Genomic DNA, 27,235 nt, shown 5'->3' with positions numbered 1-27,235 from the left:
CATGGTCCAGACACTTGTTGGCGCAGCGCTTAACCAGTCAAACAAAGCGCTAATATTGCTCTAACGAAGTGTAAAACATTTTAAACATTTATAAAAACAACGTGTTGATGATTACACTCCTGCGAAAAGTACGCACCAGCAGCAAAGAAGGAAACGCTTCGTTGCTGCTACTGTGTATGGTTGAGCTCTATGCCACCAGGTGGCTGCACCGTGCAGACCATTCACATTTGCCCTTCTGCTCATTTCGGCTCATCCTGTTACGGCACAGTCAAGCGGCCAGATCCTGTCCCCTTGCGCTTACGTTTGCCTTAATACGGGACTCGCGAAACGCTATTGCGTTAGTAATCTTCCGGTGTAAAGTGACGGCCACAAACGCGCAAATCCTGCGCAGCAGCCAGTTCGCTCGTACGCTGTCTTGCAGAGGGACACGATGTCGCAGCTTGACATATTGCCAGTCGCTACGTTTGCAGCCCACAAGGCAACAAAGTCGAATCATAGTGCTCGCGAAAAGACTGACACCAACTCTGACCGCGGAGCTCTCGTCAAAATGGAGTACGTTGTAACACAAGCAGACAACACTTGCTGTGTGCCGGAAGTGCTTAAGTGTACTGAAAAATTGTTCTTGTGCATTCTCTTTATGCTACTTTCTTTTTATAAAAACAAATTAACTAACATTCCAACTATTACGAAGATCATTTGTTTACCATAAAGTTGGAAAAATTATCGACCACGCGCCCTGCTCAGCCAATCAGATAGCTCGCCCATGTGACGTAATATGGGTTATTTGCATCATATGGGTAGGGGCGGCTTAAAATTCCGCCGAGCAGTGCGCTGCGATCGACAGCGATGTGCATTTTTAAAACCTTATAATAAATTACACGCTTTACGCAGAGCACTTAGATGTGTCAATTTATGATCAGAAGGACCTACTCTAACGACTCAGTACGTTTGTAGGAAATCGCCAAAATCGTTTCAGGGTATGAGTAACTACTTAAGGGGAAAAAACGAAATTAGGAAAGAAACGATTTATGATAACTCAAAGGGAAGCTCCTTACTTTTCGAAGCGAGATCGGGATGCCTTAGAACACGCACGTATAAAGCGAGATATAAGAAGGAAGAAGAAGCATGTGCTTGCTGCGGTAAAGCTAGGGAAACGACGGAGCATATTTTATTAGAATGTGAAGACGTCTATCCAGCGGTCGATTTAGGCACCACTGGCCTCCTTGAAGCCCTTGGGTTCAGCGGGAGCAGTGGTAAAGCAAACAGGTCCGCAATAGACATCAGTAAGAGGCAATTGGAGGGTTGGTGGAAGAAAAGTAGGGAAACGACAAAGGACGGAGACGTACAAAAGCACAGTTCGCAATAGGGTATCAGCAAATTTGGACGTGGTAGTTCATAGTGTTTTTTTTTCGTTGGTTAACCTAGGTAGGATATTAAGCAGCATAGTAGGAAGAGCTTGGTGGCACAAGCCACCGCCCCTTTCCAAAGGGGACGCTCATAACATCCATCCATCCATCCACATCCATTCAACGGGCAAGCATGGCGGCAAGGCATCAGAGAGGCCCAGTGTAAACAAACCCGTACAACGAGCTTGCAGTGCGCGACGTAGTGATCAGGCTCGACGATGGCCACTATTTCTTGGATAGTTCTGTTCCTCCGTGGGCAATCTTCCCGTGCACCTGGTAAGACTGCCAATAGCTTCGGCGATTTTACAGATCGCAACGCGCACCTACTACCTACTATTCACGGCGAAGTGCTGAAGAAACAACTTGTCCGGTGCTGCTTCTGCGAGTGCGCCGAGTTCCTCCACTCTGCGTGACTGCGAGCGTCACGAACATTACATAGTGTGGGCAAAAGGCAGACGTCCTATATAGCGACGATGCGACAAGGAGGTGGTACCGACGATGGATCTCGCTACCAACACAGTGAAGGAGACATCGACAAACTGCAGGTAAGTATATTTCTACTGTTTCATATTTAGCATAATAAGAGTGCACGGATTAAGTCACTTTCGTAGTAACGAACTGAATGTCTAGCAGCTTAAAGAAGGCAGTGAGAACCAATGAGTGTTCGTGCTTTTACATGCAAGTGGGCCCGCGAAAATATGGAAAAGATGAAGGTAAGCTTCACTAACTTGGTGAGATAACAGAAATTCATGAGTGACATTAAGCCAGCAAAATTTATGGAAGAGTATCTTTATCCAAGTGAAATATCAATAGCAAGTACTGATAGAAAGCAGGAAACTTATACAAAAATTTCATGGGTTGAACAGCACATGGAAGGCATTACCGAATCGTGATCGCCACGTGACCGATATCCTTGAAAAAAGTCTAGAATCATTGCATTCCACCGGTTATGCAATATGGGACATAAACCTGGAGGTTAACAAAGAAACTTGAGATGTCAAGGACTGTGCAGAAAGCGAAGTAAAAAAAATTGTTGGAGATAGCATTAAGGCAGGAAGACAGTGGCGTAGTAAACCATGGCAACTGATATGCTAGTTGAGATTAAGAAGAAAGAAAGGAATCGGCAGGCAGGCCATGCACGTATTCGATCACTTGTTGCCAATTCATATCAGGTGATTACATAAGCATGACAGAATGGATGTCAAGGAGAGAGAACCACAGCCGAGGATGGTAGAAAATTGCGTAATGGGACAAAAATATGATGTTTGTAGGCATAGGATGCAATCAGCTCGTATAAGACGGGATTGTAGGGTGAGGCATTTGTTTTGCAGCGAACAAAAATAGGTTTGTGGTGCTGACAGTAGAGACTCATGAAGGTGCGGTGCCACCTCAGCTGCTTGCACACTAATCAACATGACAATTGGCTCTGAAAAAGAAAACCCCAGTTATGAAAAATAAAGCAACGTCGTCCCAACGCATTGTTTTATTATGCATACTACACTAGAGGCTTCCACAGTTAAGGGCACTTAGTACTAATAGTGCAACGAGCATTTTTCTTTGTAAATAATGGTTTGTATGCGGCTGATTCATTCCAATACACTTTTTTGCAGCAAAACATTCTGCTGCTGGAGGCACTCAACTGCCTGGTGGCAGTAGGCGAACGCCAGGCACGTGCTCTTAAGAGTGTGGCAGAGGTCCAGAGGGCTGCTCTGCAACAGTAGTATCGGTGCCCTCACTGCTCTCCTGTTGAGCCCACAGAAGGCACCTTATAAAGGAGCTTTCAGTTTAATATTTTGTTTATTATTCAAGAACATGAATAAAATTATTGCAGTAAACATTCTGCTGTGCATATTAGGAGACTTGTAACATGCACTTGGTGTCCCTTCAAAATAGGCAGAAACGTAAGACAACCTGTGCCACTCTTGGACCATGTGAATAAAAAATACACCAATGCAGCATACACGTCATCGTGCTGTTTGTTCTTTCTATGTGCAAGAATACAGTGCGTGTTGATTAGCCACAAGATGAACGGTGTGTGTAATTCACAATGAAGACAGGAAACAGCAGGAGCTTAATAATGCTATCACCTATAGACTGTGCATATGACTGCAACACTCCCCGATTCAAATGTGCCATTACATGCATGTTTGATACCACATATTCTTTAACATTGTCTTATAATTGCATGTACCATATTTCACACATCTTAAGCCCTTGCATAGCACACTTCTGATGTATCCATTTCATAGGCCAAGTAATTGTACACTTTGTCCTTTTGTGTTGTATGAAAAGCAGCAGCCTTTACAGTCGTATAAAACTTCAGAAGACCGGAGAGGCCCCACCCAGATGACCAAAGCGCAGCAGCCGATTGCTTACACGTCTAAAGAAATAGTCCCTCTCCAACGAGCAGGTATTAGTGTGTCCGGCGGCAAGATGTCAGTCTAGAGTGCGTGCCCATTGGTGCAGGCTTGTGTTCACCTGCCTTAAAGTGCAGATTCCGCAGCCTCCTAAAGTTGTATCCGACTATAGAAACACGTAATGCCTTGCACCAGTTGCATAGACTTCTGCAACTTGATAGCACACAATGATCAGGAGCAGAAATCTATAAAGTCATCCAAGCAAAGCTGGCTGGCCACACTTCCATTATGAGCGGCTGGAAAAGGTCTTGCCAAATATTCCCATGACATCCTTGAAAAAGAGGTGGTGTTTGGCACTTCTTTAGTATCAAAAACAGATTACACTGAATGTTGTGTAGCACGTCAAAACAAACCGAGCTTGGTTATTTGCACAGCATGTAATGGGAGGTTGAGCTTCACATAGGAAACAAACTGCTCTGTCCAGTACAATTTTGAGTCCGGTATGGCACCTATTATGGCACCGGTATGGCACCTATTGTGTCAACAGTGTCTATATACAAATTACACTTTTCACAGGCCATTGATTTCACCATTATTTTTGTATGATGGTTCTTTCAATCAGTGCTTGTATTACATGAGCAGGTGGATTTGAAAGCAAAGCTTTGTTTGCAAACCTTCCGACTTCCATAATTGTGTGGCAAGGCACTGGCATGTTGTCGAATAGCTCACACTTTCTCGGTCCTGCACCAAAGAAGCCCAATGCTCTAATTGAAGTTGGATAGCACAACAATTCAACGGCACACAAAGAAGTGTAACACACACAGCAAAGCATTCTGCTGTGTGTATTTCTCTTTGTGTCCCGTCAAATTGTTTTGCAATTAAACTTCAAGCTTCGATACCAATACACCGTCCTCAACCTCACCAATGCTCTAGTTATTAGGCCACAATGGTGCACATCTTTGAAATTTCGCAACACAAATGAGCTCTCCAAAAAATTACAAATGTTAAATTTTGCAGCACAGCTGTATGTATGCACGTGCCATATTCTTTACCACTGAACTCACAGGAATCAAAGAGGCAAGCATTAACCAGCCTTGATGCTGCCGTTACCATTATCATCATGACACCAATGGAAAGACAGTGCCACGTTTCAGTAAAGGGAGTGCTGGAGGGAAAGGTGTGACAGCGAGGGCTTACAATAAAAATAACGGTTACGAGACATGTTCAATGCCAATATATGCTGCATGTCGCTCAGCCTACTTTGGCATTGCGGCAAGCGTTTACTCGTTTGGGCATAGACACGTTTTGTGTAATCATTGCTCTAAAGCTGTACAAATGGTCTATTTGCTCTGCAATTTTTATTTTTATCATGGTGGGTTAAAGACCCACTTTTCATTGGCATCTGCACCACATTTCTCCCGATATGTAATTTTGCCTTGGTGGTTCATGACATCTTCACGTAGAGAGAGTTCTGCAAAGTATCAGATGTGCATTGTTCTACTGCTTAAGAATTAGAGCCCCATTATGAGACGAAAATATACAATTTATCCATCCAGAATAACGCCGCCCCCCCCCCCCCAAAAAAAAGAAGATTCACTGAACCTCTGGCACATGCATCGACAGTGAGCAAAGCAAACAATCTGAAGTATTTGCTTCATGCAAGCCAACACACTAAGATTCTCAAAGCGTTTTCATTTCGCCACAAATGCATAGGCACAGCCGGCTTGGCGCAACATCCACATCTCGCGCTGCAACAAATTGTGCAATGCCTCGCTGTTTCATAGTGCGGCCGATAGATTACGCATGACCAAAATTCAGCGTTGTGCATACTTAGTAACTTCACCAATGAAGAACCCCAAGTTCTTTATGAGATTAGGATTCATAGGTTACTTCACACAATTTGTGATATCCATTTATCTATTTATGCTTAAATAATCTCTTTCCCAAGAAAGTGAGCCATTTGGAAGGCACCCTGACAGACAATTAGAACAATCGGCAAAAAGTGATCAACCAGCGAAAAAGTCTGTTAATCACAGTAACGCTGACATTGAAGGCTCCTTAATTCCTACGTACGTTCCGTCGACGCACCCAACTACGTTCGTAATATTCCCACGAAGTAGGAAGCATTCTTTTATATATGCCCGCTCCGCCGCAGTATTCTGGAAAGCTAGCTACAGCTTACGCACTGCCGCATCGATAAGCGCGTCAGACACATCTTTGACACAGTTGCTAAGAGTAGTTTGATGGCGTCCAATGTAACGCTCGGCGCCGACGCTTCCCTGAAAACTCCCAGTCCCGTAGAAACGGAGGGCACAGATGACTTGCTCTACGACGGTGAGCGAATGAAGCCCGCCACGCTGTCTCCGCAGACGAGAGTCTTCGCCTAGCTCGTCACACAGCCAGCACACTGATGTCTCCGACAGGCGAAAATGACGCTGAAACTCCCCGTCGGTCATGCAGGTGAACGGGTCCGGACGGTCATAGTGACGCTTGCTGCCGCTGGATGCAATGAAACAGGCTGCTGCTGCCGCCGCCATGTTCCCGAGTTGAACTCGGAGGGGGTTTCGCGATGTACGAGTTTAGCACGAGTTCGCCTGTCAATCAAAACCAGAGGTCACGCCCCGCGCGAGGCATGTAACTATTGCGCGCGCACCCACTACAGTTGGGCCACGCCCAACTTATATTCCGGCAACAGCGACGCGGTGTCGAGCTGAGAGGCATCAACAATCTTGACCGCCGACACAAAACACGCACAACGCACTGTCATCGGTGATGTACTGAGCACCACTATCAAAAACAAAGCGTTGACTGTCGCTGGCTCATGCATACATCTTCTCGGGCTGAGATGGCCGCACAACACGGTTTCATTGCCTGCATTGTGGCGCGTAGCGCACAGTAAATAATTATCGGCACGTCACTGTAGCTGCTTGCAAGGCGTCGATGCGTCGAGGGGGACGACGATGCTGAGGAGTGCGTATTGCAGCAGTCGTTTCAGATGACTGCCCTGTCATCGGTGATGAAACGGAGCCACAGCGTCGTAAACACGATCAGCGTCCGAGAATCGCTCGCTCTTCTAGACCCAGTGCCATGGCATTTCTTCATCACAAGCACTGCGCACTCAACAGTTCCAACACCTCTCTCCGTTCGAAATCTGATTTCATAACTGCACACAAGAGCCCTCACCTGCCAAAATGCGAGTGCTGCGGTGTCGTTACGATATCCATCTGCGATCGCTGCTGGCTCCAGCAGAGGTAATCCGCAAGCACCCTCGACTGCACAACACACTCATATACTGCGCACATGCGCTCAGAGGCGCCTTCACTGGGCAAGCGATGACAAGCGATGAATTGTGTCGCTGGGGCAGCACGCACTTTTCGCAATGTATCGCAGAAGCTTCGCGCGCAAAGATAAACAGGTACATTTTCACTGAACTGCGTCACCACGCACTCCAAAATAACATACCACCATTTGGCAGCGACAGCTGTTGGGTCGTTTTAGAACGCAGCTCTTTGGCGTCCGTTCCTGGGTTTCGCGTCGTCGTCGGCCTCGTAACCAGCTCCGCCCCCCTTTCATCCCCCCAGCGCTAGCAGCGACCGACTGATACCGCTGGATGCCGCTGACGCCGCTAGAGAGTCAAGATAACGTGACTGCATAGAACACCGTCGCCGCCATGCAGAAAGAGGAGGAAAGGGTCCCCCCCCCCTGTTCTTGTGTGGCGGATAGGGTGCTCTTCAGTTGCCGACGCGCCGGTTATTTCACGTAGGCCCCGGCACGTCGACGAATACGTGACCACCTTCCCACGGCTAGACCTGGTTCTTAGCGCTGCGGAAGCGAGGGTATCATATTGTTTGTGTCGGCATCGGCGGCGTTGTCCCTGAAACCAACTCCGCAGCTGGGGTTGACTCACTATCGGCGTCAGCGGCATCAGTCAGTCGCTGCTATCTCTTCCCTCCTCCCTTTATCGTGTTGTCCGCTTGCTGCGCGCGTTTCTGCCCCCATCGTTTGCCGCTGGGTGTACACGCCGCCCCCCTCCCCCCTCTTCCTGCGAGTCTCCGGTTGTCAAAGCGCCAGCTCGAACTTAATTCCTTTCTTCGCTCCTCCTCCAATGCAACCCCTGTGCGGTGGCAATCAGAGAGCCAGATCGGTGGCGGCGGATCTGTATATGTGCACCGCCCGAGCCGAAATTGCCGCTGCCGTTCGCCACTGCGAAATTATCTGCTAGTTCTTTCTGAGCCATGAGCGAGACGACCGATGGAAGTCCTCCGTCTGCTGCTGCTGCTGCTGCTGCTAAACGAGCTGCCAGAGCAGAGGCCCAGCGCCGTCGCCGTCAGAATCCAGAGGTGCGTGCCGCCGAAGCAGAAGCTTACCGTCGCCGCCGTCGAGATGATCCAGGAGTACGCGTCGCCGAAGCAGAGCCTAAGCGCCGCCGCCGAGAAGACCCTGCCGTTCGCGCCGCCGAAGCGGAGGCTCATCGCCGCCGTCGAGAGCAACCAGCAGTAAGCGAGGCTGAAGCAGAAGCTCATCGCCGCCGCCGAGAAGACCCTGCAGTTCGCGCCGCCGAAGCGGAGGCTCATCGCCGCCGTCGAGAGCAACCAGCAGTAAGCGAGGCTGAAGCAGAAGCTCATCGCCGCCGCCGAGAAGACCCTGCCGTTCGCGCCGCCGAAGCGGAGGCTCATCGCCGCCGTCGAGAGCAACCAGCAGTAAGCGAGGCTGAAGCAGAAGCTCATCGCCGCCGCCGAGAAGACCCTGCAGTTCGCGCCGCCGAAGCGGAGGCTCATCGCCGCCGTCGAGAGCAACCAGCAGTAAGCGAGGCTGAAGCAGAAGCTCATCGCCGCCGCCGAGAAGACCCTGCCGTTCGCACCGCCGAAGCGGAGGCTCATCGCCGCCGTCGAGAGCAACCAGCAGTAAGCGAGGCTGAAGCAGAAGCTCATCGCCGTCGCAGAGAAGACTCTACCGTTCGCGCGGCCGAGGCCGAGGCCAAACGCAAACAAACGCTCGCAAACAGGGTGCAACAAATGCTTTCCGGCGACAGTTTACAGACAATCCGTTTGGAAGTTTGTGTTCAGTGTGTGATCGGCTCTGGTTCCAAAATGACGTGAAACCGCTTCCGGATACGTGCCGGGAGAATCTCCGGTGTGCGTTTCCCAACTCGGACTTGTGTCAATTCAGACTGTGTTCTTCATGCATGCAATCTGTGCGGCTTATTTGCTGCGCCCAAATTTCGCATTAGGAAGTAACGTAATCGTCGGTAATTTTTTTAGTTGGTAAAGCGGGGGCCTTAATTGCCTAGTGAAGCGCCTGCGATGAACAGCCGTACCGCGGCGCTGCGTTTTTATTCTCCTAATAGAGAAAGAGTGGCCATGACTCTTCATGGATCAAGAGCAACGTTAGATCAAGACCGACTTTATTGCGAATAGCACTGCAGCGCCCCTAGGCGACTTATCACCGTATGAACGCCCTCGTGCGTGCGACCCGCTTCAATGTACCGCTTCTAAGCTTTCGCCTCCCTGTCGCCACTCGCGGCAAGAAGTGCAAAATTTAATAATTTGCTCGATCTCCGTTTGTCATCACAAATTTCTAGCGTTGAAAACGAAAAACAGATACCTAAAGAAATAAAAATGTTTGTTATTTTATTTGTTGTATTTTAACGTATTCGTTTGAGTGAAAGTGTAGGTGCAAGAATGCGCCGCATGTACCCTGTCCGCATTCGATGCAGAATAGAAAGACAGTGCGCGAAAGATGAGGCACGCCCTTGACGCGCCCGGGAAAGGCGTGGCAAGCGGCTCACGGCAAGTGTGCAGACAGACTGCGGGACGGTCACGGTATCGCTAAGTTGCGATAATCCGTTGATAACAATACGCGGCCCTGGCGCGTTTCGTTTTGCAGCCTTCTGCGCTTGAAACGTGGAAGCAGCGTGCCGCGCAGGGTGCGCTCATGTTGTCATACGCGGCTTTTTGTCTACACATTTTTTTGCCTGCACCTTCGGCGCGTTCCGCGCTATCTCCGTTCACTGACTGCCGTCGAGCCAACTCGGGTAAAACTCGGGTGAACGAGAAACTCGGCGCATCCTGCATAGCACCCCTGCTCGTGCCTTCGACCGTGTGGAAATTGACCTGTACGGGCCGCTACCGCTAACACCCGCTGGCAAACGATGGATTATTGTCGCAGTTGATCACCTTACACGCTATGCTGAAACCGCTGCTCTACCTGCAGCGACCGCCAGTGACGTTGCATCCTTTCTGCTCCATCGTTTCATTCTTCGTCATGGCCCACCTCGGGAGCTGCTGAGTGATATAGAGGCCGTGTGTTTTTGTCGCAAGTGGTTGAAGCTCTGCTTGCTCAATGCCGCATAGTTCACCGGACCACCACGGCGTACCATCCTCAAACTAACGGGCTTACGGAGCGTTTCAATCGCACCCTAGGTGATATGCTCGCCATGTACGTTTCATCGGAGCATACAAACTGGGACATCATCCTCCCATCTGTCACGTACGCATATAATATGGCTACACAAAGTACTACAGGATTTTCTCCATACTTTCTTCTCTACGGTCGCGATCCTTCCCATACCATCGATACGGTTTTGCCTTATACACCAGACGCATCAGAGTGTGCTCCCGTTTCAGCCGTCGCCCGATACGCCGAGGAATGCCGTCAATTAGCCCGAAATTTCACCTCCGCCGATCAACAACGACAAAAAGCCAATTGTGATGGCGACGCTACGAATCCGAACTTCGCTCCTGGCACACTTGTCTTGCTGTCCGTGCCTGCTACCACGCCTGGACTTTCGACAAAACTTCTCTCGCAGTATGATGGACCATACCGCATCGTCGAACGCACCTCTCCGGTCAACTATGTCATAGAGCCGCTTACACCGACATCCGACAAGCGCCGCCGTGGACGGGATGTTGTTCACGTTCACCGCCTGAAACAATTCTATGACCCGCTCGTCTCCACGTCGTAAGCCGCCAGGATGGCTCCGCTTTTGCACCGGGGGTAATTGTAATGAAGAAAAGCACAAGGACAAGGCCAGCCAGATGGTCTGTTCCGTGCCTGCAGTGGAACCAGTGGGACAGCCGGATGGCCAGTGCTTAGCGCGAGCGTGAGCCGTTCGGGCAACCAGCTGTTCCTGCTCTGCGTGACCTTCCTTCTCGATTACGAACAGACGCTACCGACTGAACTGTTCAAACACTCCATTACAACAGATATTTTTACTTATCATTTTCAGATGCTCACGGGCGACCCAAGGTTTTTTAATCTTTTTTACACGTTTGAAAGTTTTGAAAGGAAAATGTTTCGCGTAGATACGAAGAATAATATTAACGAAGTCATCATAAGCGTCATTTGCATTTTTCTTCTCGTTTACAGAGGAGCAGCGTTGATTCATTATGCCGTTTTTGAATAATTCAATATTCCGAGTTTTAATTTGTTGAATAATGAGCTGCTCCTGTCGTAAATTTTTATCTAGTGGTTCGTGATGGTAATTTAGAAAGACAGGCCAGTGGTCACTAATATCAGGTATGATAGTTCCTGTGCTGTAGACAATGGTGTCGATATTTGTCACGATAAGATCTAAAGCCGATGCTGTGGAGCATGTAATACGAGTGTGCGTCTTAACAAGCAAGTCCAGTGGAATTTAATGGGGTGTTTAGTTCACGGGTGACGTTGCTTTCTTTCATCACATTGAAATCTCCTGCAGAAACCAGGTGTACGCTATTATTGCAATCATATTCCAAAAAAGTTATTAAAGAACTGCAAGAAACTGGCAATACTTCCACCCGGGGGTCGATACAGCACAGAAAACAGCTCAAGCTTACATTGAATTGTTAGTATTTTATAATCATCCGTTACTACAGTAAATTGACGAACAATATGGCAATTCTTTTTTATTGTAACAAGCAGGGCCACACCCCCGCCTAGTTTGTTTGGACGATTTAGGGAAAATTAATTGTAACCGTCCAAATTGAATGCCTGATCATCATTTGTTCCCGAAGTTTCCGACAACATGACAGCGCTAAAAATGAACTGAAATTGTTCGAGAATTGCGACATCTTTATTGTGGTTCAGTGATGTTGTACTAATATGTAAAACTGATTCACGTGTTTGGTGACGCACTGGGGAAAGGCAAGCTCCAGATAATCCATATCAAGAAGGAAACAGTAAAGAGACTATAAATACAGGCAAGCACAGTACTCTTAACAACCGCCCTGCCTCACAAAAATCTTATCGATGTCGCGCTCGTTTGGCATGCGCACATCACTTGTTGCGCCGGACTGTCTAGCATACATCTCTCCGTTAAAAGACGTCACTGTTTTCCACTTCATATTTCTTTTTCACCGCAAGTGAAAGCGTCGGGCAAAGATGCTCATTGACGTACACAGGCGGCGAAAAAGGTGTTGAGCTGCTTATGCCCAAGTCTGCATTAGTGAGGCGTGCCTTTTTGGCTTTTTTCAGTAAATTACCGCGCTGTGCACGAGACTTGAACTGAACAACAATGTGGCTTTTGTTATCTATTCTACTTGGTACGCGGTGACATGCTTCCATGTCACCGATGGCTGCACCAATTTTGCACAGCAGGTAATCGACAGGTTCGTTTTCCTTCTTAATGACACCCTGTAGCTACAAATTCACATTCCTAGAGCATTGCTCACTGCTAGTTGATGCTCTAGATCATTCAAAGAGCTTTTTAGGGTCGCGTTTTCTTGGCGCAGATCAGCATTTACACTTTCGAGGTGAACGTTCTTGCGACAGCTTCGTCCAGTTTTTTCTTCCGCCATTGTGTCATGCTACAGTGGTCATGCGATCCCCCCACGCCCACTCCCCCATCGCTCTCGCAGTGGGCAAGACGCCGGGATTGCCGCGGCGTGGGCCGTCTCGCTGCCGCGGAGCGGTGGGTAATAAAAAAAAATTTCCGTTTCTTCTAAACCATTGGACGTTTCAACATCATTATTTCTCAAGTTGCACTGTAGTATGTATAGCTACATTCTCTTATCTTTGTTTGCCCCACTTTAAAGGGAAGCTGAAGAGTATGTCGAATTCAATAAAACGCTCATACTTCACTGGCTTTCATCATCATCATCATCATCATCATCAGCCTGGTTACGCCCACTGCAGGGCAAAGGCCTCTCCCATATTTCTCCCACAACCCCGGTAATGTACTAATTGTGGCCATGCCGTCCCTGCAAACTTCTTAATCTCATCCGCCCACCTAACTTTCTGGCGCCCCCTGCTACGCTTCCCTTCCCTTGGGATCCAGTCCGTAACCCTTAATGACCATCGGTTATCTTCCCTCCTCATTACATGTCCTGCCCATGCCCATTTCTTTTTCTTGATTTCAACTAAGATGTCATTAACTCGCGTTTGTTCCCTCACCCAATCTGCTCTTTTCTTATCCCTTAACGTTACACCTATCATTCTCCTTTCCATAGCTCGTTGCGTCGTCCTCAATTTTAGTAGAACCTTTTTCGTAAGCCTCCAGGTTTCTGCCCCGTAGGTGAGTACTGGTAAGACACAGCTATTATACAATTTTCTCTTGAGGGATAATGGCAACCTGCTGTTCATGATCTGAGAATGCCGGCCAAACGCACCCCAGCCCATTCTTATTCTTCTGATTATTTCCGTCTCATGATCCGGACCCGCAGTGACTACCTGCCTAAGTATATGTATTCCCTTACGACTTCCAGTGCCTCGTTGCCTATTGTAAATTGCTGTGTTCTTCCAAGACTGTTAGACATTACTTTAGTTTTCTGTAGATTAATTTTTAGACCCACTCTTCTGCTTTGCCTTTCCAGGTCTCGCTGGCTTTACTCAACAATAAAATAACAAAAACATAGACGCTTCGCCACCTATGCGGGTGGCATCGTGAGTACACAAATGGCGAATGGATGCTTTTTTCATGTAAGACGCTCATATACGGATGCGGGAACCTCATAAACCATGTAGGTAAAATTGGGGGGGGGGGGGTATTTTTCACTTAGGAGCGACATAATCGTCGGTTAAAATTGCACTGTGGGTCCGCCCCCCGTCGGGCGCCGCGCGCTGCTGCTGACGATGCGAGCGGCGACCGGAAACCGCGGTGTAGTGACGTCAGCACTGGTGTTCCGTTCCTTCGCAGTCTCCGCGACCGTGCCTGACCGTGCTTATTTCTGTTTGCGTGCCGTCCTAATCTGCTTCGCTCGACCCTGCATTGATTTGTTTGTGTGTATGTAGCGTGGTAGTTGACGTGCGCGGCATCAATTGAACTGGCCGATCATGCCGGCGCTCTGTGCAGCCTACAGTTGCACGAACGCCTGCGGCCGCGACGGTGTTCCATTAGTTCCCGCAAGACAAGAAGCTTTCAGCTAACTGGGAGGCTGCTGTGAATAGAAAGGACTTCAAGCGCTCAAGAACAATGGCGCTGTGCTCCAACCACTTCTGTGACGACGATTACTACCAGAGTTTATCAATAATGCGTGAATGAGTGAGAGTACGACTTGATGTTATCAGGCTTTCTAAACGCAGCGCGAAAAGGTCGGAGCAGCGAATACACAAAGACGGGACGGGTGCGGGCGGACGGATGGTAACTGGTCTTGGAAGACCTTACGAATACACGAACTCATCCAAACCTGGATTTTGATTTACTGCTAGCTCCTTCGTGTTAGCACGCTGAACGGAAGGTGCATGTTTATCTCCAACCCTTGTCGCAGGTTTCGTCGCAAACCGCCGTTAATTTTCTATTCGCACGTGTGTCGCGAAACAGCCTACATGCAGCTACTATAACGCAGTGCTATGTAAAGTTTGCATGTGTTTCAAAGCCGGCGCGCGCCAGGACGCTGCGCTCTCCCTTCTCTCGCGCACAGAGAGAAACCGGCCGTCCCACATAGACAGAACTCGCCGCCTTTACGGCCCCGGTTACGAGTAGCGTGCGGATGGCGCGCTGATAAAGGTCACTACACGTGCTACAAGAGCCGGAAAACTTTTCCCGCACGTAAACCACCTATGTAGATTCCCGACAGCTTTGGGGCAGCGCACAAATGCCGACGATCGCATTCCCGCTTACGTTCCACGAACAGGAACATAACAGTACAGTTGTTTCTCCGGAAAAGAACTCACTGGATCACTGAATGCAGCTTTACAAAAAAACATACTGACCAAAGAACATTTCTAACACGAGGAGATGCTAACACTTAGCTTTCGTTCGCGTCGAAGGCACTACTTGCTACCAGCATCTTTTGCTTCTTGGAGATGCCGGCTCCTCGCAATCGGCTCGTACATGTAGGGAGCAACGCCGAACTCCTCAGAGAAACGCATGATCTCGAATTTTACCATTATCGTCTCAGCAAAACAACAGCGCCAAACCATCTTGCACCGTGCTTCATGTGTAGCGGTAGCGGTCGGTCCCGACGAACACCATTGTTGACGTCACGAGGCGCCCGACCAATCACAGGCGGAAATGAGGCGCGTGAGCTGCCCTTAGTCTGCTGCTGCACTTTTCGTTGAAATAGGAGCTGTTTGTATTGATACTTTTTGTGCGCAAACAAACAGGGACGACGAATAGGGGCAACACAAGGACACAAGCGCTCGTCCTTGTGTTGCCCCTATTCTTCGTCCCTGTTTGTTTGCGCACAAAAAGTATCAATATGAATATGTTCCAACTAGGCCGACTCGCAGTTATGTTGGAGCTGTTTGCGCTTTCTTTCGCTCAATTTCGATGCGATATTCGCATTTGGAGGGGTGAAAACCGTTACGTACAGCTCTTCACTCAGTTTTTTCTTTTTGAAAGACCTTTCAGTTTCTCTTTAAGGTATGTATGTTTATCGGTCTTCTCAGGGAGCAATTTCTCGCTGCTGCTTTTTTCTTAATCCAGTACACATTCCTTGTTTAGTGCTAACATAAACCATAAGGGCGGGGGGGGGGGGAGGCTTATGGGGCTTCCGCCCCACCCCCCGAAATTTTTTCGTGCTGTCATGCACCGCCGACCAAAACAACCCCTCCGCGGGAAATCATTCTGGATTTTGTCTAGAATATCTTTTTCACACTAGAAAATACATTCCAGCGCGAACATTGCGAACTCGGGCTGGATTTCGCGCCAATAACGCCCATGCACTGGGAGTTACATAACGCAAGGAGCCCTATCCCAGCACAAAGTTGCAAGGGCGTTTTTATGGCCAGCGGGCTCGTCGCGGCATCTCGCGGAGGCCGCGGAATCTATGGCGCGCATGGATTTCAATTCTGAAACTTTATGGGCATAAAGTTATCATAAGCTTCTGATGCGAAAGGTGTATGACATTTCCAAAGTCGGGATTTAGATGTTCAATTTCGGAACTTTGTGGGTTTAATGTTGTTATAAACATTGGACGCCAAAGGTGCATTGACTGTTCTAAGGTCGTACAACTGACCATACAACGTGACAAGCCCTATCAACGCATTATCAGACAAGTTGACAAAGCACGCAGCGAGGTCTGATGAGACGAAGCGTTGTGGCATTTCATTTGTTCGGTCACGTCACAGAAAAAAATTTTATAATCGGATGTTGTTAGTATTGGATGTGTTGTCTTTCTTCACTAATTACGATTATTGTATTTCTAATACCACAGATCATATGATGCCGTTGTTCGCGAAGTTGACTTTTATGCTTGTAATTAACCCCCCTACGATAGTGCCCAACACGGGCGCTGTAGGCATTTGTAATAAATAAATAAATAAATAAATAAATAAATAAATAAATAAATAAATAAATAAATAAAAAAGAATATCAAAATTTTTTTCACCTGCGCAAAGCATCCATGTCAAGACACTAATGCCAGGAAAGGTAACTATACGCTCTTATTTATTTTTCTACTTTGACTTTTATTCACGAGGACACATTGAGCCTCTTCAATTTTCTTGTTCTCGCTACCCGCAGGCTGCCAGAGCCTGCCAAAGCGCATGCGTTTTTCTCGTGTTGCCCATACCACCACGCGGCGCACTTCAGTGCGCGTTCGTTTTGCTCTGGCCGAGTGGATTTTCGCCTTGCAGACTTTTGGACACTTTCTGGCTGGGTTCTGGTGTGGAACCCCGTTATCTACTGCTCTCATTTTGCGAGTATTTTTGCGTGTTTTCGGGAGGCGCCGCTCCCGAGACCTTAGGCGATGGAAGCGTAGTCAGCTAGAGGTCCGGAGGAGACCGACGTCACAACGTCAAGCGCTCCGAGGAAGCGCAATCACCTGATGAGCGACACAGGCAGTGAGGACACTTTGCTGTACTACTCCGCTTCAGAAGATCTGTCGGATGACGGCGACTACTTGACAGTTGTGAGGCAAAAAGGAAAGAGGAGAATCGTCACGGCTTCCTCGTCTTCAACAAGGACGACGGTGGCAGCAAGGGCCAATGAAACGGCTCATACTATCCTCTTCTTGCCCGAGACGCCGACCGACAACCTGAATCGGCTAAACAGGCAAGCCGTATCGGTCACACTGGAGGCTCTTGTTCCAAATGAGATTAAGGATATCAGAAGTAGCACCCGTAAGAACATTCTCGCAGTTGGTGTTAAGAACAGAGCAGCATTGGATATCTTGAGTACAGTGAAAATGCTGGGCAAGATAAATGTTCGCACCATAATACCACAGGCCAACAATACTATCATCTATCTATCAGTCATCGACGACAACGATCTGCCTATTTTTTTCAAACCCGCCACAGCAGATGTAACTATTATTGAAATCCGTCGCCTAGGAGATTCGCGCTGTGTGAGGATAACTTTCCAAGAGAGGTATCTTGCCGTCCCACGTGAAAGTTGGATTTTTTAGTCATCCAGTGCGACCGTTCGTTCCAAGACCACTTCAGTGCCGCAATTGTTTGAAGATCGGGCGTATCAGTGGCAAAATTCGACCGCAAGATGTTCTGAACAGCACGGCGCTGCCGTGCGACTCACTTCAAGTGTGCTCCAAGAACCATCGTCGAAAGACTGCCCGAGACACAAGACAGAGCGGAAAGTCTTAAAACAAGCGCTGAGAGACAACTGAACTCACAGAGAGGCCGCCGCCAAAGTGCGATGACTTGATGTCCGCCGTCACCGCAGACGACCCTCGTCTACTAGAAATACTGATACCGTCGCAAGACAGACGCTACTTCCTGAGGCTAGTGCTCCCAAGGTGCTCACCCACACTAACAACACGGTGTCTGGTGACGCAGTGAATACCTCTACTGCGAACGACTGGCCTGCACTTCCGACATTAAGTCCTCCAGCCCAACAAAGGCCAACGGTGGACTACCTACGCACCAGGGGCGTAGCCAGGGGGGGGGGGAGCTTATGGGGCTTCAGCCCCCCCCCCCCCCCCGAAATTTTTTCGTGCTGTCATTCGCCGCCGACCAAAACAACTCCCGGCGCCGGAAATCATGCTCGATTTTGTCTAGAATGTCCTTAATTCACGCTCGAAAAGACATTTTAGCGCGAACATTGCGAAATCGGGCTCGATTTCGCGGCAACACCCATGCATCGGGAGTGACATATCGTAACGCAAGGAGCCCCACCGAGCACAAAATTTCAAGGGTGTTTTGATGGCAAGCGGGCTCGTCTCGGCATCTCGCAGAGGCTGCGGAATCTACGGAGCGCTTGGATTTCAATTCTGAAACATTGTGGGTATAAAGTTCTCATAACATTTTGATGCGAAAGGTGCACTGACATTTCCAAAGTCGTGCTTTAGATGTTCAATTCAGGAACTTTGTGGGTTTAATGCTGTTGTAAACATTTGACGCCAAAGGTGCATCGACTTTTCTAAAGTCGTACATCGAGCCATACAACGAGACAAGCCAAATCGACATAATATCAGACAAGTTGACAAAGCGCGCAGCGAGGTCCGATGAGACAAAGCGTTGTGGTGGTTCATTGGTGCCGTCAGGTCACAGAAAAGAATATGAACATTTTTTTTTCACCTGCGCCAAAGCATCCATGTCAAGACTAACTCCACCATTGTAATTAGGTTCTGATTTATTTTACTACCTAGACTTTTATTCGCGAGGATATATTGAGCCTCTTTCTCATTTTTTTTTCCTTTTTTTTCCTCGCAACCCGCGGGCTGCCGATCCAGCCAGAGCGCATGCGTTTTTCTCGTGCTGCATCGACAATCGCGCGGCGCACTTGGATGCGCGTTTGTTTTTCTATGGCCGACTGCATTTTCACCTGGCAGAGTTTTGGACGCTTTCCGGCTAGCAGACGAGAAAAAGGAACAATGCATAGTCGCTCGCCGCCAGCATTGCGGGGATTCGACGGATTGCAACGCGTTCGCTTGAGCGCAACCTCTCCGTAAAATTTTGTCTCGCCGGTGTAGGATACCGAGCAGTATGCGTATGATTTTCTGTGGACCATGCGTCACACGTTTTCTTCGATATTCCTTCGGTAGCCACACTAGGTGCCCAAAGTAGGCATTCGATTGTAGCCAACATGCTTTCCATTGTGTTATTCTATTTCGCCGCCCCCCACCCGACAAAAGAAAAAAAGAAGACATTGTTGCGGCGCAGCGAATTGTCGCATGGCGAAAGTTCGATTTTGTTACTTCTTTTGGGGAAAGTAATGGGGCACGGGACGCTTCAGTTGCCGGATGCTATTATATTATTGCAATAGCAGCTGTATGAAGACTCCAGGCTCATTCCTGCCGTTGCCCTCATGTTCCGTATAACTAAACGCCAAAGGCGACAACATCGTGACTGCGCGCCGCGTGCGGGGGGGGGGGGGGGGAGGGGTGAGCCGTCGATGGTGGCTCAGGCTTGTGTGCGCAAGGGAGAGAAGCGGGGAGGAAGCGCGCCGCTTTCCGTCGCACGTGATACATTTTGGGAGTGAAGGGAGGGGGGGGGGGTGCTGTGTTCTGTGAATCTGCGGTTGCGCAACCTGTTTATTTGCCTTCTTTGACGCATTATATATAGCGACTCTTTCTTAGGTACGTATATTTATTGGTGACTTATGCGCATATTTAAATATCTTGTTGCGAGGTTTTGTGCATATGCGCAGTGAACTTTGTTTCCAGTGACAATTTTTTGCCCTGTATCAAGCTGTATCTTCGCATTTATAATGTACGAAGGCGAGTCAAATGAGACAACCCGCCCCGCGCAATAATGGTTTGGTTCATTATTTTCGAGGCATGCGCGTAGGACGTACGCATCTCATTTACAAGTGACATGCAGAGGTGAGGTTAAATGTTCTTTAATGCTCTCATACACTGGGTTGAACATGGTTGCGTGACATAATGGACACTCCAAAAGTTGAACAGCTTCGTGTCGTGATGTTTTTGACAAATGAAGATGTTTCCCAAAAAGAAATTATTCGCCGTATGGCTGCCGTATGCGTTGAACATTGCGTTTCATTGGCCACTGTGAAGCATTGTAGCAAACTGTTCAAAGAAGGACATGAAAGTTACAAAGACGATCCATGGCCGGGCCAAAGTCACCGTGCAATCACCTTCAACACAATTAAGAAGGCCGTGGTAATTGTTCAGTGGCTATGGTGTTGGGCTGCTGAGCACGAGGTCGCGGGATCGAATCCCGGTCATGGCGGCTCCATTTCGATGGTGGCGAAATGCGAAAACACCCGTGTACTTAGATTTAAGTGCACGTCAAAGAACCGCAGATGAGGGTGACGACTTTTTGTCTGCAATTGTGACCGGGGATGACTCATGGTGCCGCTACTACTAGCCTGAAACACTACCGCAAAGCTTACAGTGGAAACATTTGAATTCGCCGCTCCCATGGAAAACAAAGGCCGTCATTTCTGCCGGAAAAGTGTCGACTTCTTCTTAGATCGTTAGGGGCCATTGTTGATCGAATTTTCTAAACCTGGAGAGACTCTAAATCGTTTCAGATATTGTGAAAGGTCGGATCGGCTGCGTGTAGCAATCAAGAACAAACGACGTGGAAAATTGAGCATTCGGAACATCTTGCTTCACGACATTGCCCGTTCCCACGTCGCTGATGTGGTTAATACAAAACTGGCAAAGTTCAAGTGGGAAACGCTGCAACATCCCTCATGCAGCCCAGACCTGTTGCCTTGCGTCTTCCACATTTGGTAAAATTTGATAAAACTGTTCAAGGGAACCAGATTCGTGTCTGAAGATGACGTGTAGTCATTTACAGATTTTTGAGGCAGCAACCCAAGGAGTTTTATAAGACGGGAATTACGCGACTCGTTAGTAGGACAAGTGTCTAAATACTCATGGTGACTTCTTTTAAATAAAGTACCTCGTTTGTCATATATTCGCAATGGCTCACTTTCATTTGACTCGCCCTCGTATATGTTGCAGAACTCCTGCTTTTTATATGTGCTCTCTGTTGCGACTATAATTTCGCAGCAATTACTCGCAATACAAAACCGGGGACAGCTTCTCCTGCGCAGTACATTCTCAGAAAGGAAAGCGTCATTGAGATTTTCTCCTGGTCGTTGCATATGTACGAAAATGTAAACAAGGTGGTTGAATGACAGATATATACATACATATATATATATATATATATATATATATATATATATATATTGAGGGCACAGATCACGTGAGAGGCCCAAGACAAGCAAGTGATAGCCATAATAAAATCTCTACTGAAAGTCATTCGCCACAGCACTGTACCGCATCACTCCGATACCAACCTTACAGGAACATGCCCAGCTCAACACAATTGCAGAGCTAATTTTGCTACATGAAAAAGCAGGTGAAATAAAAAAGCAAATTAATCCGGCTGTCGCTGCGTTGCATGCTCATTTTCAACGCGGCTCCCGGATTGACAATCGGCCTATATCCAATGCCTCCCTGGGAATTCACCAGCATTACAACTAATAAGCCAACGAAGTTACGACGCAGCGATACAACAGGTATTATTGACGAACAACATATCGTCGATGCATCATGCGCTAACACCTGCAAAGTCTATACGGATGCTGCCATTCTCCCAGACGGCGGAAGGACATCATTCCTGAGTACTACGCATAATTTCATCAGCGGCCAGCAGCGCTATTTATCTACTGAAGCCAGCCCTCTAGTAATGGAACGTCAAGCCATCCACGACGCTGTGCAAGATGCGACATCTAAGCTGCCTACCATCAAGCAACTAGATATCTTCACTGATTCTTTAGCGGTTATTCAGGAACTCAAGAAGGTTTATATAAGGCGATGGAAATCTGCGAGACAATACACACTATGAATAGTAAAAGAGCTACTTGCGTCAAGGTACACTGGATTCAAGGCCATTCAGCGAACCCTCACAACATTGCTGCTGACCAGCAGGCACACTGCCCTCCTAATCCTGATCTTCCGCCTGTTCTCCTCCCACCTCCACCCCTTAACTCGCTCCGAGCCCGTAAAAATTTTCTCCAGCAGGACACACGCGCTCTTATCCCACCGTGTGTCTGCTCCCTCCCCCTTCACCTTATTAGTGCGGAGGAAGTTGTGCTTAGGAGGCTTCGTGCCGGGGTGGCCCTTACACCGGCTGTTATTTCAAGGTGGAACTGGTCGCATTTACCACTGGGTGCTACGTGTCCATGCTGCTCCGTTCCTGTGACGGAAGCAGATACATACCACCTAATATGGACTTGTACTGGTTTAAAATCGGAACGCTCGCGTCTCCTACTGCAAGCCGGCCTCCGCTACAGTGTGACAACCAGCTATGACCGCTGGATACATGACAACAGATTCCACAAAACACTGCTTCAATACACAACACAACACAGACCTCACAGCACACATATAATACACATATACCCACCAAGAATTATGCCTTGAGGGCAAGTTTTTATCGCAATAATAATAAAAAAAGAAAGTCATTCCCGTGTTGATAAATGACATGCAGACGCCATCGGCTCGAGGTGCACTACAAGTGCTGGACGGCCTGGATCCGGTTCTGGCGAGCCTCGAGTAGCAAGCACAATGGCTCTACCGCGTCAGCCGTTCTTCAGACAACTCAAGGAAGCATCTATTATGCAATGGAATACCTGTGGCCTGAAATCCCGCGTTGATTTTCGCCATTACGTTTTCACCAATTGATTCCCCATTGCTGCCGTCTGTGAACCGAAGCTACAGAAACCCGTCTGGACTCAGGCTATGAACCTCATGTGTCATCGACTTGTAATGACATTAGCAAAGTGATCATCTACATACGGTGTGAACTGACTTACGTTGTTCATCCAGTGCGGCCACATGACAGCAATCAGTATGTGTGTTTGACCGTGAAAAAACAAAAACTTGCGTTTACTTTAGCGGGCGCCTACCTTTCTCCATCAAGTCGTTTCGATAGGCAGAGACTGAGGGACATTATAGAAGTGATACCTGGTCCATGGATTGTTGTTGGGGACTTAAACGCGCATCATTCACTTTGGGGAAGCAACAAGATAAATTCCAAAGGAAGAAACCTCGTGTCCTTACTTGCGACCATGAACTTTGTTGTATAAATGATGGCAGTCCCACGTTTCTGCGCGGCCGGATGTACAGTAGTTGCAGTGGCGTAGCAACAGGGGGGGGCCGGGGGGCCGTGGGCCCCGGGTGCAAGGGGCCAGTGGGGGGGTGTCATATACGCCTGAAGACACCCCTCTTTCCGCCGGCTTGACTGGGCGCAAATTGCAAAGAATGTTCCGGTATCCTGTAGCCCGAGCTCATGCACCCGATGCGTTGCGCCGCAGAATTGTCGGCTGCAGCTCTATCAACACCCCACGAAATGATTGCACGAATGTGCGGGCTGAAAAATTTAATTCGCGAAATGGTCGCTAAACTACTCGCTTTAGCGGAACGTTTCATGTGGGGTGCGCTCGTGCTGTGCGTTCATGCTGAGAGCAGGAGTCGCTAAACATACAGTGAGGCGTTGTAAGGCGTTGGGGCTCTTGGGTCCTTCTTCCGTTCAGAACGCGCAGGGAAGACAAACTAAGACGGCAGAAAGAGGGCGTTCAACCAGCGCGCCCGGCGCTCGCGTTTACGGCGAAGCGTTCGTTGAGAGCGACGTTGCATAAGTGGGGCCGTCAAAAGTCGCGAACGGGATTCTCTGGATCGTCTTCAGACTCGGTTCGGCCGAAGAGTTTGGCGGCGTATGACTCGACAGGCTGTATACAGTCGCGGGTGCCGCGATGTTCAGCTCGCTTTTACTTCCCCTCTCCCGCTCGCTCCGAGAAGCCGCTGTGAAACCTGCCGTTATGTTTTACGCTTTCCTTCTTACCCTCGAAAGTTTCAGAAAACTGTTGTTGTTGTGTGACTTCATGTCACAAGTACAGTGTCTGTATCAGCTGCACAGAATTTTATTTAAAGAAAAGGTGAATTTTGTAAGGATATTTCCCGATCGAGATTCTATGAAGTTGTCTTTTTGTGACTACTAGTAACTCGGCAGCTCGAGAAATATGGCAGATAAGTAATAACCGTATCCTTAATAATCCCGTAATTAGTACTTATAGAGGAAGCACTTCAATTCAAGAATTCAGGACTCAAAGTCATATTATTAACTCAACAAAAGCTTCTTAAACAAAATTGTTTTGGGTGCTACAACCTACAGTACTTCGGCACTGCGGGCGGCGCCCAGTATATGGCAGCAGTGAAAGAAATATGAAATAGTGGACCAGTGACGTTGATCCCTTAATCCTCTCCATTGCGAGTGCAAACCAACAGTAGTGCAAACTTTCGCTGCCACGGGCTTCATCGAGGCCTTTTTTTTCTTTTTTTATGGTGACGCCAAGAATCGACGCGAAGCGTGCTCTATTCTGTTCCCAATCTTCCGGTGGTGCCGCAGCTCGAATAATCACGTTTGTCCGCATAGCAGCAAATGAAAAATAAAGGCTTTATTGATCAGAACGAAGAAAACTCGTAATTGTCATAGCATTGGCGCCCGCGCAGCGGGGAGGCAGGTAGCGTTTTCTAATAGGGTGGGAAGGTCAGCGTCACTGACAATTTAATTTTCGTTTTCGTTCAGGGCTGCGTGCCATAGTACCTACGACGATTTTTGTGAAGTTGTTGTTGGGCAAGATATGAATGTCGAGCTTCAATTTTTCAAATGCAATATTGTCGCTAAAATTGGTAATTAAAACTTTATTATAAAGATATTTTTGTTACTTGTACGTGAGTCATATTTTCCACGATGCCGCATTTGTATTGGCTGCCAAGCCTTATAGTCTGACAGATGTGCACATAGGCTTATCACACGTTATCAGTGCAGTACGCTGTGTTATTTGGAGCAGGAAAAACGGCGTGTATATTTGCTGCATTCGCGATCTCTGGGAAAGAAAGCGAAGGAGAGGGGGACCCGGGGAACGTGCGCGGTATCCAAGGCGGCTGTACTGGTGCTGAAACCCAGAAATTGTCGATATCCTCGCCTTCCTCGACTACATTAGTGGGGGGGGAATGACAGAAGACCTATGGACCCCGGGTGCCAGACGACCTAGCTACGCCACTGAGTAGTTGTTTAGACTTAGCGTTTGTTTCGCGATGCCTCACTCGCTGCGTCCATTGGTTCACAGATATAGATACCCATGGAAGCGACTACATTCCTACCTACCTGAAGAAAAAGGCCTCACCAAATCCGTTCCATCAAATTTTACACAAACAATAGATTGACCCGTGTTTAAATCACTTATGGCAGACGCATGCCAGGAAGGCATTTCGTGCACACTAGAATTTCAGATCGCCAAGGCTATGCAGGATGCTATGCGTTCATTTCGGCCATTAGAGAAATACACAGATTTCGATTCGTAAATACAGAGCCTCCATGCAATCCGCCGGCGAGCGGAGCGACGATACAGACGGACCAAATCGTTCTACGACCTTAGAGAGGCCAGACGCATTCAAAAGAAAATTCAGCGTCGCCTTGCTGTACTGCAAGTCTCTCGACCCGCGTAAACCTCTGTCAGTTGTCTGGTGAACAATCCGTGGACTTCGAACAGCTCCTCAACAGCGTCGTCCATTTAAGTCTCTAGCCCTACATCAAGGACGCCGAGAAGTCGAGGTAGCCGAAGATTACTGCGCAAGGATCGCGGGTCCGGCACTCGCGTATTCACCTTGCGCACTTATTCCCATTGTCCCCCCTTGCTCCAGAGATCCTCGTATGGACGCTCCTTTCTCCATCGAAGAACTGGAGGCCGCACTTGCTGGGTGCAGGCGATCTTCGTCACCAGGACACGATGGCATCACATACTCTGCGCTTGCAAACCTTGGTCAAGAGGCCAGAGATGCCCTTCTTGGCCTATACAACGCATCACGGCGTGACGGCCGGGTCCCTGCAACGTGGAAATCCAGTCGGCTTGTTCCACTCCTCAAGGCTGGCAAATCCCCGTTAGAATTGTCATCTTACCGTCCAATAGCACTGGCAAGCTGTGTCGGCAAGGTAATAGAGAGAATGGTCCTTACACGGTTAGAACGGTACTTGGAATTTTACAACGTATATCCAGAGGAAATGGCTGGATTTCGACACGGCCGCTCGTCAATTGATAGCGTTATCGACCTTGTGACATACGTACAACACCAGAAACGTCTGAAACGAACCACTGCGGCCCTATTCCTTGATGTTAAAGGTGCGTACGACAGTGTAGACCATCATGCAATTCTGGCCGCCTTAGAAGCTGTAGGGGTTAGTGGACGCACCTTTCGCTGAATAGGCAACTATTTGAATGACAGATCTTTCTTTATATTGACTGAACACGGACCAACGCCGCCTAGCTTTACCAGTCGTGGTGTACCGTAAGGCGGAGTACTCAGCCCTACTCTTTTCTGCCTAGTGCTCGTTGGTCTCGCTGATTAGTTACCGGAAACCGTTCAGCTCACCGTATATGCAGACGACATTGGCATACGGGCTTCAGGCGTGACACGTGTGCAAGTCCGCGCACGACTTCAGCAAGCATCAACAGATGTGTCAACATGTCTAAGCAGACAAGGCCTGGAGCTTTCCGCTGAGAAATGTGCACTCGTTGCTTTTACTCGCAAAGCGATGGCCCCGTATGCTTTGCGGATGAATGACCAAATTATACGATAGAGACGAACGCACCTATTTCTTGGCGTCATCATTGATATAGACTTGTCTTGGAGCCCTCACATCTCGTACATGACAAAGCGTTTGGCCGCCATTGTGGACATTCTTGCGTTGCTCGGCGGGAAGTCCTGGGACGCAACAGTACCGTCAATGTTGCAACTATATAAAGCACTGTTTTGGGGCTTCCTGCGTACAGCTTACCTGCGCTTGGAAATACTTCCACTACGAATATCCGCAAGCTCCAGAGCGTGCATGCAAGCCCAAGCACTCAGGACTTGTCTCGGTCTCCCCAAAACTACGTCATCGATTGCGACAGTGGCCGTAGCCAGAGACGCTCCTTTGACAGTCTACATTGATACAGATGTCCTGAAAGCACACATCCGACACCTGACTCGGATTCCCTCCCGCCATCTTGCTTGCTTACCAGAAAAAGGCCACTTTCAACTTTTGCCAAAACTATTGCAAGGCTTCAGTCCTACTTGCCATAAGAATTTACGCCCGCTACACGATTATCAGATCCATCGTGGTGTCTGCATCGGC

At 48.4% G+C, this 27,235-nt stretch overlaps 1 protein-coding gene and 1 long non-coding RNA gene across 2 annotated transcripts in view; one reads left to right on the top strand and one right to left on the bottom strand.

The window, feature by feature from the left end:
- LOC139048610 (uncharacterized) overlaps positions 1–27,235 on the bottom strand; it is a 54,906-nt gene that overhangs the window by 17,231 nt on the left and 10,440 nt on the right. The window lies entirely within an intron of this gene.
- LOC139048347 (uncharacterized) lies at positions 1,392–3,241 on the top strand. The gene is made up of 2 exons (XR_011507627.1): positions 1,392–1,951; positions 3,017–3,241. It is a non-coding gene; the product is annotated as an uncharacterized lncRNA (long non-coding RNA).

Source organism: Dermacentor albipictus, chromosome 8 (assembly GCF_038994185.2).
Source record: "Dermacentor albipictus isolate Rhodes 1998 colony chromosome 8, USDA_Dalb.pri_finalv2, whole genome shotgun sequence".
In the NCBI taxonomy this organism is placed as follows: Eukaryota; Metazoa; Arthropoda; class Arachnida; order Ixodida; family Ixodidae; genus Dermacentor; species Dermacentor albipictus.
This window is presented reverse-complemented; position numbering and strand designations above follow the sequence as displayed.